Source organism: Pelecanus crispus, chromosome 11 (genome assembly GCF_030463565.1).
Source record: "Pelecanus crispus isolate bPelCri1 chromosome 11, bPelCri1.pri, whole genome shotgun sequence".
NCBI lineage: Eukaryota > Metazoa > Chordata > Aves > Pelecaniformes > Pelecanidae > Pelecanus > Pelecanus crispus.
In genome coordinates, this window is record NC_134653.1 from 32,856,102 (window position 1) to 32,870,128 (window position 14,027).

The 14,027-nt window shown below is 43.6% G+C and overlaps 1 protein-coding gene across 3 annotated transcripts in view; it reads right to left on the reverse strand.

Annotated features, from left to right (window-relative positions):
- Positions 1 to 5,760, reverse strand: part of PITPNM2 (phosphatidylinositol transfer protein membrane associated 2) — a 122,247-nt gene extending 116,487 nt beyond the window's left edge. For all 3 annotated transcript variants that reach the window (XM_075718130.1, XM_075718129.1, XM_075718128.1), the window contains exon 1: positions 5,678 to 5,760. The gene's annotated coding sequence lies outside the window, so the exon portion shown is untranslated. The remainder of the gene's footprint in view (positions 1 to 5,677) is intronic.
- Between the last annotated feature and the right edge of the window lie 8,267 nt (positions 5,761 to 14,027).

Sequence of the window (14,027 nt, forward strand, 5' to 3'; positions counted from 1 at the left end):
CCATTTCACAGGAAGGGCGCCAAGGGGAATTTTATCAAATGTCACAGTGAATTGCACAGCACCTGCTCTATGCTATGCTCAGGACATCCTTCTCTACAGAGCTTTTCCATGAGGGGTTGTTCATCAGGTCTTATTTTTAAAGAATCTGGGCCAAGTCATCCCTGCTGTAGCTTTCATGACGTCAATGAGCTACAGCAGGGGTGAAATTGGGCCATTATTTTTTATGTCCATATGTCATGTGCCCATTAAAGGAAAAAAAATGCAAAAGAAGATCAAGGAAGAAAAGAAAAGTTATTGAATGAAAAGACTATCCTGTGCAGAGATTAACATCTAGATGTGGAATGTTTCTCTTCTGTTCCCGTTGTACGTTTATAAGTATAACAGTTTACGGAAAAAGAAACACTTCTGGAGCATCAAGGTACAACGCGAGTTCTGTAGTGACAAGTTATATTCACGTTTTGTATCCTGTTTTGATAAAAAAAAATAACAAAAAGAATCTTTACCAGGAAAAGGCCTCTTCAAAACTCAAAAAAAGTACGCGGCACAGTTGCCAGTAACTGTTAGTTTCTCCACTGTAAGCCAATATTAATCATACTCTGCACCATTAATCATAGTCACCACCCAGTAGTAAAGCCCAATGGACCTTCTTCTGAGCTCATTTCTTAGTAAATTCAGAACAGGATTCTACAAATACCAAAAGCAAAAATATGAAATACAAGTTTAAACCTAAGCAGTGTTTTCTGTAAATATGCAAAGCCTCAAACACCAACATGGAAAGGGACGCAGCTGAGGAGACCAAGCCTGCCAGATGTAGGACGCCAGCCGCGAACAACAGCAGTAACAGCCATCACAACACATCGCGATTCTGTGCTGATTTTCAGAAGGCAGAACTATATCATTTATCTCAAGTGAGCATGCATACATGTTTTCTACCCACCGCTCCCCAGACCATCAGGCACTGCCCTGGGCTGTAAGCAGCAACTCAGGCTAGCCAAACCACAGGATGCATCACAGCCAGGAAGACCCACAACCAAAATTTCTCAACTCCATATTTAAAAGCCCACTTAACTGACATTTAAGCATATGAGTAACCATATTCATACGAACATAGGTAAAATTACTCACCAACATGCTTAGAGTCACGCCAATATGCCTTTAAAGCTAGACAGCAAATTTTTCAGAACAGCACCAGATCACAGAGGCTTGGTGTTCAGGGCCTCGACTTTGTAGATAGCTTACTTCAAAGGTTAATAGAAGATTCCTTTGAAATCTTCGACCCTAATTCTCTAAGTCTCAGCTTTAGTCAAAGACTAAGTCTTCTTTGTAAAGGCCTTCTTTGCAATTGTTTTCCCTTAGCATTAATGAGTTCTTTTTCCCCACAATAAGCCAGAACAGTTTGGGGTTTTGCCTTCCCCCTCCCGCCCTTTAATTCTCTCCTCCCTCCCCCCTCCTCCATTCCAGCACTGGAATCAAAATAACTTGAAATGGAAAACGTGTGACCTCCCAAGCCTTTATTTACAGTATCGCAAACCACAAGGGAAGGATCTGTCCAAGTTCTCCAGCTGGAATGGGAACAGCAGGGAAAACGTGCTCTCATTTTTGCAGCCGTGATATTTAGCACATCACAGGGGAGTGAAGGATGGGGAGGAGGTAGGAGAGTTAGAAGCAGGTAACAATGCCACGGACATACCGGATGAAGAGGTCGCAGCCACACAGGTAGGTTCACGTGACTACGCCCTATCTCCCCAGAAATAAACAGAGCTTTGTACATGCAAATGTAATTGCAAAACCAGTCTGACACATACTTAATGGGGTTGCTTCTTGACTTTTATATTACAAAAGATTGTAAAATATAGAAGCCTTCTGGACTTCACCTGAATTTGTATTAGTGCTGTAATGATCCCTCTTCACGCCACCATCCCCCAAATTACTACAACAAAGACGGTCAAAAACAAGAAGCCTAGAAGCAGTGGAATCTTCCTCAGATATTTAAACAGCACAGACAAACACAAATGAACAAGGTTTAGATCTATAGAAAGGTACTTGCAGCAGGAAACTGTCAGTTAGTTTGTGGTTACAACCACACCAGTGTCACAGCTCTTTCCTCCCAGTTAAATACGCGTGTCCAAACAGTTCCTCGTGTCTAGTGTTTCTATTGTAAAAGAAGGAAAACAACCAAAAAACTCATTCATGCTTCCACTAGAGATTTCATAGTGCCAGACTATATAGGGAGTATCTTTTTTGAAAGGGGATCTTTCTGTACCTTTCCAGATGTTCATGTCCTAGACTGTCAGGTCTAACTCAGTTTACCCATAACTATCTCCTATCCTTACGAGATCCCAATCCCCCTTTATCTATTAGCAGCTCCTCCTTCTCCCTGCCTGGCACTGTAACAAGCGCCACACTAACCCACAACCTTTGTGCACTGAGATAGGGTAATGCCACGATTGTACCGCTCCGTTACGCTGCCAAACAGGGTTCCTCTCCTTGCCAGTACAAAAGCAGCCATCACCCAGCTCTCTGAAGTGTTATCACCTTGATCTAACTCACTGTAAAGTGTTTTGCAGTATAGTCTATGAAGGATCCAACATGAGGACAGATTTCTCTGCATTCAGTTGGTTTCCATAAACTCACCCCTTACAAGGGATACAATTCTCATGTCATGGGTCACACAGCAAGTCCCCTGGTAAGTATAGGATGTAGAAAAAGTAAGATTCAGCCCCAATTTGTGTGCATATAAAAGGGCACAGGGGTCTGGAAGGGGAAAAGCTTGTCACATTACACAGCCAGGGGTGAAAATGTACCTAAATATCACAGCACAGTATGGCACAGACGCAATGCTGACAGGCAAGGCAGGCAGTGCTAGAAGGGCATTAGAAAGAACCAGTTGCAAAGCAAACCCGTGCTTCCTTTTGAGAGGACACCGTACACTCCTTCAGTGATGTGCACAAATCATTTAGAGGGGACACCACTTCCCCAGTGCACCAGACCTCTGTCCCCAGCCTGCCTCACATCATCTCAGGCTAAGGCACCCTGTAATTCCACCTGCTTTCACCTCACCTACTTTCCCCTCTCCTATATATTAGCCTCCTGCCCAATGTCAGCCTCTGCCTCTTCTTACAGAGAGAAACACTCCTCATCCCATCCAGGCTTCTGCAGTTGCAGGACTGGTGGAAACACGAAAAGGCAGCGCAGTGTCCCTGGACAGCTAGAAGCGAGGATGCTGAGGGACAGAGCAGCAGGTACCTCCTCACTCTGCATCAGCATCCTCCATCTCCCCCCATCACGCTGCTCCCCCCGCTGGCTTCTTGCCAAGGTCCCACAGCCATGCTTCGAACATCGCGGGCACTTACAGCTCATGTACGCACACATGCCCCTTGGATTGTGCTCTGCCTTTCTGCTTGCACCAGGGACTGAGGATACTTTCCTAGATTTTGAAATAATTCTATGCAAAATACTCCCAAGTATGACTTGCAGAGGAACCTCCTCCCATCATTTTCACTCTGTCCAGCAGTTTGGATTCAAAGCCTCCGGGTTGGGAAAAACAAAGGGCTGCACAGGGATGCCGGCAGAACAGAGGGAAAAATTACCTGGTGCCTACAGCATTTTCCTGGACATTGCTATTCAGCTTTTTGCTTTCATGAACACTGCATTCCCTGACAAGGTTTAAAATCCATTTTTCTCCCTACGTTCCTTACCTGCCAACCCACAGACGTTACTTGCTCTCTAGTGACGCAAGCCGCACGGATTCATTTTGCTGCGAATGCAATTCTGAAGGCAGTTTCCCCTCACCTGCCCAGGAAATTAATGACCACTTGGGCACCTCTCTTACCAAAGATCACCGGCCCTGTTAAGTCCTTCAGGCAAGTGAAATGAGTAGAGCCACAGCCTCAGGGCAAAGCAAACCCTAAACACCGCTAAGGATTGCATTTCTTCTTTGCTGTTACCACTAATTCAGAGAAACACACTCTCCTTTACAACAGCCTACAGGGGAGCAAAGGGGGAGTGCATGATCTAAAGCAAGGGACGCAAAGCTCTTGGGGCATAGATGTTCTCCCTCAGCACAGCAGCACAAATTCACATGGCAATTAATACCTCTACGAGCATAAACCCCTATGTTAAAGCTGCTGACAGCAGCTTTTGTTCCCAGAGAGACCTGTCTGCAGCTCCTTCAGAGAGCTACGGTAGGCGGAAGAGAAGCTGCCGGGCTCTCTCCCGAGGAAATCAGGTATCCCGCAGAGGGACAAGCCGCAGCACTGGGAGCAGCCTACCCAGACAGGCCCTCAGCTCTGCTAATCCTGAAGAGAGAGGCTTCAGGAAGGGAATCGACATGGGGAATGGCAATGAATTCATTGGGAGCCAATTTCCCAACAGGAGGTAATTAAGGTATTCAAAACACCCATAGTTTTCAAGGATTTCTGGTAAAACTATGGCATGTTAACACAGAGCTGGTGTCACTGCGGCTTCAGTGTAACTGCTGCGACCCCGAAGTATAAACCCAGAGAAACTGAAAACACATTTCAGTCTGAGAAGTGAACAGTCTCAGATCTAAACTAATTTATCCTTTATCTGTTCCTCCCAGCAATTTGTTGCTCTTAAAGGAAAAACCAGCAGGTTTTGAGTTTTAGCATCCAGCAGCAAAAATGCAAAGTTGCTATACCACAGTATCACCGCAAAGAGAAACATTTGGTGGAGTTAAGAGTTAAAAACACCCTTTCTGATAGAGGGGGGAAAAAAAAAAAAAAGAGCAGTGAGAAATGTACTGGAGGAAATAAGAAGATGCAAAACTGCACAGTCAGTCTAAAGTCTGACACCCCATCTATTGAAAAAATCCTTAGTTCAGCCACTAATTTTGTAGGCAGATTTAACACTATGATTTACATTTCCAGAACTCACACAAAAGAGGTTTGGTGAGAACTGGACCATACACAGTGAACCCACAAGCAACACTCCAAATGCTACAGCGTAACACACACAGGTATACACATTCATAAGAAGCATTAAATCCCTTAAAATTTACTTGTTTAAAACACACCACAGAGTGCTTGCTTCCCCATCTACACTCTTTACTGGGGAAGTTCTGCATGTCAATCCTCTTGGCAATGTAAAACAAATTAAAAGGTCAGAGGGCAAAAAAGGTAGAAATTAACAACAATTTCATGGTAGTACCAGAGGCTGCACACTGTTTATTTCAACACAAATAAAATGCAACAAGGTTAAGATTTTTGGGGGGAAAAGACCCACGCAAGATTTAAATACACACAAAAAATTTATGTTAATTGCACATCCTGTGCAGCCATTCTCCCTTTTAATTTATTTATTTGAAAGATTTTAAATAAACAGGGATGCTGACTAAGCAGAAAAAGGCGGGGAGCACGAGTTTTCTTTAAAAAGAGGTTTATTACCAATACACATGTCTATGTCATTTAAGCCAACCATGTCCTGTGACTGTCAAGCCCTTCTTAAAGGCAAGTCATACAGCCATTCCTCCAGACTCCATTTTATCGCGTTTCCCCCGAGGATCTAATTCAAGTGGAACCCAAGCTAAGGTTAATCCCCTCTCTCACCAGCAGCGAGCTAGTATCCCTCAGACTCATTACCATTCTCCCCAGTAACATCTAAATGTTTGTTTTTCTAAGAAAAAGAACAGCCATCCAGCTGAAATGCCAGAACCTACCTTCTGCAAAAAATCTCTCTAGATGCTTCTGAATGCAGGAGGGAGCGAAGACAGCATTGCTGAAAAAGGATGTCACTGTTGGTCCACATGTGTCAACATCCTAGAGAAAGATAAAACACAGTTGCTTAACTGCCATGCCCATGGGAAATCAACAGCAAGAATAAAGCTGCATTATTTTCACAGTTATGCCATGCTAATGGCTCCTATGCAAACAACATAAAGCTACAACATTTTATAATTGCACATCAGAGTTTCTCTGCAGACATCCCTCCGGTATGTCAGAAATTCAATACGTGATAGTAGGCGGCAATGAGCACCTCAGGGATTTAAAGTGCGTTCCAAGCCATGAGTCATCGCCATCTCTAACTCATGGAAATTTAAAAAAAAAAAAAAAAAAAAGAAAAAAAAAGAAAACACGCACACACACGTGCGTTGCACTGACCACTCTCATGTGGTCTCTCTGTACAATACCATAACTTCCCCCTAAAGCATTTCCCTTTTAAATAGTGTTGAACGATTTCCACGAAGGGGACACCATCACAGACAAAAAAAAAAAGAAAAAAAACCCCATCACATCGCAGCGTTCTTCCAGTTAGCTCCCCGGAGACCGGGCACGATCCCACGTTCGAGGGTAGAAAGGGAGCTGGAGCTGCCTTTATAAACCCACAAGTCCTTCCGCACCTGGAGGAGGAGTGAGGAGAAGGCACCTCCCATGGCTGCCGCGCCAGGCCCAGAGGATGGCAAGGACGGGGCGGTGAACTGGCAGCGCCCAGGAGGACGGATCCAGCTCCCTTCCCACACAGCTCGGGAAATGTCAACCCCAGGCAGCCCATTTACACTTCATCTTCCAGCCATCGGCTCCCTGCTTTCCCCCAAGGCTGATTTTTGTCAGGAGAGCTGAGGGCCAGAAGGAACTTGTAAGCGTTACCTGCCGAGCAGCTCACATTTGCTTCGTTATGCCGAGCAGCCCGTTGCCTTTCTAAGAGATTCCTTCAGGAATCGTTACCTCCAACCACTGGAAAACGTTTTTAATGCTTTTAGAGCATCTGGTTTGCTCTGTAGGGCACACACACGTGCTCCCCCCTCCCGGCCATCACTCCCCTCTCTTCTTAGATCTCCCCAAGTATATTCAAGTTCCTTTAGGCCTTCTTTAATTTCTTGGCGTATCCTTGGTGTGTCTGCCCCTGCTGTCCTCCAAGCAACAGCCAGAACAGCGCACGGGCTCTCGGTAGCACAAGGTCTAACATGGCGGACGGAGAAGGGAAGGCTGGAGTATTTGCAGGTTCCCTGACAAGTGACCCACCGGCAGCCAGCACGGCTTCAGGAAGTCGACAGAGATCAGAAGATAGCTCGGCTATGCGTGTGGGGAGGACGGGGCCTCAGCAGCTCCCACACACTCCTGAAAACCACCCACTCGGATTAAATCTGCCTTTAACTCACTGAACTCCCCAGCAGCAGAAATATTCCTTTCCCCTTCGGGTCAGGAAGGGCACAGTTGTCCTTCCCCATAGCAGGAGCTACGTTCTGCACCAAAATGTGCAAATCTGGGTCCACATCCACACAAAAAGGGCACCTCCTCAACTGGGACCTGGATCCAAGCCTGAAGACCAGCACCCACAACCAAAGACTTACACACACACCCCCTCCCAAAAAAACCACCCAAAACCAAAAACCAACCACACCAATACACTCTGCTCCCTGCACCAAAGAACCTGAAATGCTTGGAGAAACCATTGATACCTTTAGCTGCAAAACTCTGCTCCAGTTAACAGACAGATTTGTGTTACCAACAACTACGAAAAAAGTAACCGCTCTTTACTCTTGTACCTTCTTGCACAGCAATTTAAAAAAATAATAGTGCTTGCACAGGGCACAGGGCAGATTAATCCCAGAGGAAGAGCAAACGTGAGTAACATTTCAGGACCATTAATCTCAGAGATCTCACCAAGAGCAAGCAGCCAGACAGCTTAAAAATATATTTAGTCCACAAATGCTTATTAACGTCATTTGCTGATTCACAGCTGAGCCAGTCGCACAGAGCCCAAATGCCACTTCTGCTTTCCCAGGCAGGCTTTAAAAAAAAAAAACCCAAACCAAAAAACCACCCAACCTGAAAGAGCTGGGCATCAGGTTGCTTAACGCATCTCAAAACCTTCTGCAATGCAACTATTAGATACGGATCTGTCTGGGCTGGAAACTGCAAGTCTAGTCTGTAGACCTAAGGTTTAAGAGTCTGATGCGAGTTTTAAAGACGAGGGATTCCTATGCGCTAGGTCTGACTCACGTACAGCTTTCCACTGTGGTCTCAAAGCAGCCACCACGCATCTGCGTCCTCGCATGCGCGGTGCAGAGGAAACACTCCTGCCGCGCAACGGAATTACAGGATTTGCTTAGCTTTGCCAGGCACTTTGAGAGTAGAAAGCACCAAGTACGAACAGCCAACCCGATCCAGCTACCCAGGATGAGCTGCAGTTCAGGATTTGTAACACACGTACATAGATGCGGTTGCTTTACATGCTCGCTAGATGCCATTCTTTGCTGTCACCCAAATATGATTGCAAAGTACTACAAAGCTGAAACTTAGTTTTCTTTTTTTTTATTGGCTATCACTCTTGTTCCCAATATTAATACAGTCGAGACCAGATCATAAATAAAATGGACTCTACAGGCTTACAGCAAAATTAACAGTGAAAATCATTGCTGCTTTTAAAACTACATCTTGAAATCAACTGAAGACAAATATTTGATAGACATAAACCTGCGTCAAGAATTTGTGTGTGCTTTGGGGTGGAATTAACCGACTAAATTCTTAAGGAATCCTTTAAGTAATTTTCTTTCATAAAGGGAAATTTAAAGTGTTTCTTCCCCTACTGTTATACACAATGCAATGATTTAAAGCCCGAAGGATTTTCTTTCTAAATCACCTACTCAAATCTGTATGATGGAAATATATTTAAATATAACATTTTAATCTTGCTTTGCATTTGAACTTTTAAACACTCTTCCAGGAAAGCAAGTGTCTCATTAGTCCTTTTAGCCATTCTACTAAACTACCTTTACTGCAAGTAAACAAGAATCCTCACATTACCTTTCTTTTTTAAAATGATTAATTAAGTCTACATAGTTTTGGGGTTTTTGTGGGGTTCTTTGTTTTGTTGTTGGTTTTTTTTTTTAAACACAACATACATCTAGTCTGATTGAGTCTTACCACTTTTTAAATGTTATACAATAATTCACTCCCCATCAAGTCCATCAGGATTTGTCAATATCCATTCTACAGTTGTTTTCACAAGCTAGACAAGTTTCTATAGATGCTGGATATGCTAGACAACATCATCCCAAAAGGAATATCCACTATAACCTACACTTAAGTAAATAATTTTTAAAAAATGCAGTCGGCCCAGAGCCCTGCTCTGTTTCACTGGTTTTGCAGAGCAGAGTGCAGTTCTCGGAATTAGCAGGGGCCTGGACCCACGGTTTCAGAAAGAGTTTCAGTGTTTGGTTGACCCACTGTGAGGGCAATCTTGAAAGCCTCACTGGGTAGCTATGCAAACCTGGAAGAGCAGACACAAAACCTCCTCAATTTATGAGAAGCAATCTTCCCACCTGCTTTATTCTTTTTTTGTTTCGGGGTTGGGGTTTTGTTTTTGGTTTTTTTGGGTTTTTTGGTTTTGGGGGTTTTTTTACCTTTTTTGTAGATTGGGGAAGGATGACAAAGCTTCTTATTTTCAGTGACAACAAGTCTGGAACAATTATTCCAAACAGAAAGAGAACTTTCTCTACACACTTGCTAACAGTACTGAAATAAAAAAATGATTAAAAGCAAAAGTATTTCTGAACAACAGAAACTGAAAGTATTGCCTTTGGGAAAACGTGAACACCAGCATTTTCTCTACAGTAAACACTGAAAGTAACCAACAATTAATGTAGTCTAGGACAGTATGACATATTATAAAACTTGTTTTCTGGAATAATCATACACAATTCACTTTGACTGTATTCCTAAGTCATCACTTTTTAAAGTCACTGCAGTTTGCAGAGGCCTCACTGATGCTATTCTTAATTTACTTATTTTTCGGTGTGAGAACGGATTACCAATGCAAAGTTTAAACTTAAAAATTGTCAGTTTTAAACCTCTTTTAGCTTGATCATGATTAACCCTGTCTGCATTTCAGAAACATTTTGTGGTAAGTGGTAACTACATACACAGTTAATACTGCTTTTGTTTTAAAATTATACTACTGAAGTGCAGGAGACTTCAGCATTTTTAAACAAGGGACACGTTTGTCCAAAACAAACCACCAGGAAAAAGCAACCCAACAAAAACATTGAGAAACCCGAGTTAATGCAGGAGTGCCCAAAAGGCTAGAAGAACATTTTTATTATGGGTGATTTGCAAAGATGAATGTTACAAACTTCCTCCGTTCCTCGAAAGGCTTTCGGGCAAGCATCTCTCCAAGGAAAGTGCTGGGCATCAGAGTGGCTCAGAACCAAACCCATGCAATGACCACATTTGGCTTTGGAGCAGCACCATAGTTTATCACTCGAGGCAGATGAAAGCAGACCACAGCTATTAGTAGACAGAAATGCAAATACACTTTGCAAGGAGGATGAGGAGCCACCCAGCAGGTGGCAATCAGCTCATTTTTAGCACAAACGTTGAAAACACTACGTTACACTAACAGAACTGGCATTTACCTTTCCATGGAGGGCGATTAATTATAAGATGCTTTCTGCTGGCTTCTGAAGACTTCTCTGGTTAACTGATGTATCGCGCTCCACTTTTCAGTCCCTCCTCCTAAGAGGTGCCATCACTGCCACCATTAAAACACTTTATATTGGTAGAACGGGCAGAGTTCCCACCTCGCCACTACCTAACAAACACACTTGGTGACAACCACAGACCAGAACGCACTGGCCTCGCGCCTGACATCAGAGTCCTGTCGAGCAAGGGCAAAGGCAACAGAAAGCGAGATTCGCACGCTGTTTCTGCAAAGTCAGAGACACTGACAGCACTATCTTGCAGGGATAAATGAACTAGCAAAATTGTTCCTAGCGAACAGCACAGCTGTTTTAGCTCAGCCTACTGCTTTTGCACAATCTGCATTAATAAATACTAAGCCCTAACAAGTGTCAGCTGTGGTCAGACACTGCATGCCCGTGGTTTGGAAGCATCAGTTTCAGACCACGGATAGTCACAAGAGTCCTTTATCCTCAGAGAAGGTGTTTTCTGTTCTCAAATCAGTTACTCACCCTATAACAATAAGGGGATAAGTCAGCAACTAAAAAGCAACAAGACAGAGAGAAATAAAATTTAAAATGCCGAAGAACTCTGTAATCAGAAGAACAGGCTCCAGGATGTGCCCGGAAATTAATCAACAAGCAAGATAAATGCAGCAGTTAACTAGAAAATACGAGCAGCTCAGAAAGGCACCTAGACCATATTCCCCTGCCTGATGCTTGTAGCATCTGGACCCTCCAAAGTGCCTCTGGGGTTACATTCCCTAAGGAGCACAGGGTCCTGGCCTCACTGTAAGCAGCCAGACCCAAGGGGAAGGGAGAGAAAGCAAACAGCAAAATGTTTCCAGAAAGCTGCCTGGGCTCCGGACCTTGCTGTAGCTATAGCGAGCTTTTCACTTGCAAAGTCCTCGCCCTCCTTTCTTAGGAGTCATTATTCCCTTAAATGAAATGGGAGACTGGGGTGCGAGGTGTTACAACCCATTGCTCTGATCAGGCTGCAGGAAAAAAACATTAAAAATACCCAAACCCTACAATCTATATGCACCCTTACAAGGCTTTTATGAACCTCACATCAGCCTATGTAAAGCGGGAAGAGTTCACATTTAACATCACACATTGACAGAGGCAACCTGTTCCCCATGTCCTCCAGGACACCTCACCTTCCCAGGCAGAGGATGACCTCCTGCCTCCATGGTGGGATCCCAGGAACTGCAAACAGCAACATCTGCTCCATGCTAGCGGGGTACTGTTTCAAGGTGGGCAGTTAGATTCAGATCTTAAAAAGAAGCTTTTATAAGCATCTATTTAGAGTCAAGTTTCAAACTCCCCGCTGAGAGAAGTATAACCTATGATATTTTTTTTTTTCCAGGAGCACAAAGCAGGAGGGTGGAGAAAAAGCCTCTTGATGGGTTCAGCACCTGTGTATGCTAAAGCCACTTCATGTTTTATGCCTGAGAACGCTATCACCCCTGTGAAGATTTCTAAGTGAATCAGCCAGACAAGGTCTCTACAGCCTGCTTGCAGGAGGACCTTTTTAAAAAAAAAAAAAAAAATTAATTCAACCATCTGATTTATATTACTTTCTACTCATTTCTAGCTAGGTATATTTCAAGCAGAGAACTCTACATCAGCTTCCACCTTGCCCCTTCCCATATAAATGTGGCAATTAGCACAGAAAAATTAGTCAGCTATGCAGTATTTCACCTTAAATAAAGCGGCTCAAGAAATAATACACCATTTAGCTGGTACTTGACAGCCAGGAGAGAAACACAGCGTCTTAGTAACATGCCTAAAGAAGGTCTGAAATCCATTCCTAGACCATGATGGAAGCTTGTCCTTGTCAAGGAAACCCACAATCCATAATAATGCTCAGTACTGTGCTTTTGTCCTGTTTTATCTGAGCTCATCTGCTGATCAATGAGGAGTCCCATGGAATAGCACTTTGAATTTCAATGTCAACACAGCAGTACTGTGGTAATGATCGAAAATATTTACATATTTCCTCATTGATCGTGGGGTGTTCTTTTCCAACCATCTGGCTACTGGGCACTGATTTTTTTTTATTATTATTTTTAGGGCTTTATGTAGTTGTAAAGCAGGTTATTTGAACATCTTCACATCTAACATCCAGCATTCCACCTGAATCAGGTTCTCCCGTTATTTTTAACCCAGAACATTAGCCATAGCATTAATCAATTTCATCCCATCTCAGGGAGAGAAAAAAAAACCATAATTGTCTTAACAAGGACAAAACCAAGAAAAATGATAAACACCTGCTCCATGCTTACCAGAATGATGTGCCAATTCAGCTACAAGGTCTCATTTTTAATGTGACTCAAGGGTGTCACCATTTTGACAACAGATGAGTCAAATGGAAATATGTCACTCACTTTGCACTCATTGCCAGCCTCGAGATAAAGAAACCCTGTAAGGGCTGTTTTTCCACCTCCAGATGGAATACCTTCTGATAACGGCAATGCTAAGCCCCTGGGCTCCGTAGTGTGTGCCTGTGTTTATATTGCCTTTAGTAACTGCTCAAGTTATCCAAGCCAGGCGGTTCAGGCCAGCTGCTGCCATACAGACCGCAAGGATAAAGCTTAAACAAGCAGCAATTAGTCTCCCTTGCCTTCCTCCGGCTGAGTCTGTGCACCCAGAGACGCACCCAGCTCACCCCGGCTGCCACCCGCAGCGCTTCGCACCTGCGGCAGGCTGGGTATGCCTCACCCGGCTGCAACCCCTGACACAACAGGTCCAGAGATACCCACCTGGGCTACATAAAGCAAGAAACTGTGGTGAGAAACAGGGATTGAACCTTAAGAAAACCCGAACAAAAGCAAAAAGCACCTCTCTGCAAGGTGCTCCAAGCACCAACACATTTGCACTCCGCCAGCACAAGCAGTTTTAGTTAACTCTGGGCTAGCTGATCCCAGGTTTCCGCATAAAAGTCAATTTTTAAAAAGCTTTGAAAAGCTTATCTGCATATATTCTTCTAGAAAGTTGAACAGCAAGTTACATAAAATATGCAGGAACGACTGACATCTACAAGATCTACAAGTTTGCTGCAAAAGACCTCTGCAGAATACTCAATAGGAATATTAAAAATACCGTTCTCAAACAGTTGTCAAACTGGGTTTTTTTGGTGACTCCAAACCTGTTTATAATCAGAAGCTGACTCTCCTAACTACTGTTGCCATAAACTTGACTTAGGAAGAATGGGAGGTCTGAAAGACAAATTATACTCTGCCTTTAAGCCAGGAATCAAAAATAATCTCTCAGAGTTTAGCTGAGGATTTTTGATAATGATGTTTAAGATAAAAACATTCTTACCTCTCTTTTCAGTTCTACTTTGATAATAAGGAATAAAACACAAGTTCTGTCAGCAAAATGACACGCAGACAATTTAAGAGAGAGATGGGAGGTAAGGGGGGAAGTGCTCTAACATATCTACCTTTGAAAATACAAGATGCTCCATTAGACAATGAAATCTCCCCCCTATGTCAAGCTCCCTTTTTTGCTGGGGCAATTGTATGGAGAAGGACAGAAGGAGGACAGAAGGCAGCTGTTTCCCCTACATCCTCTCTGCCTAGACAGCCCAGATGTTTTTGCAGAC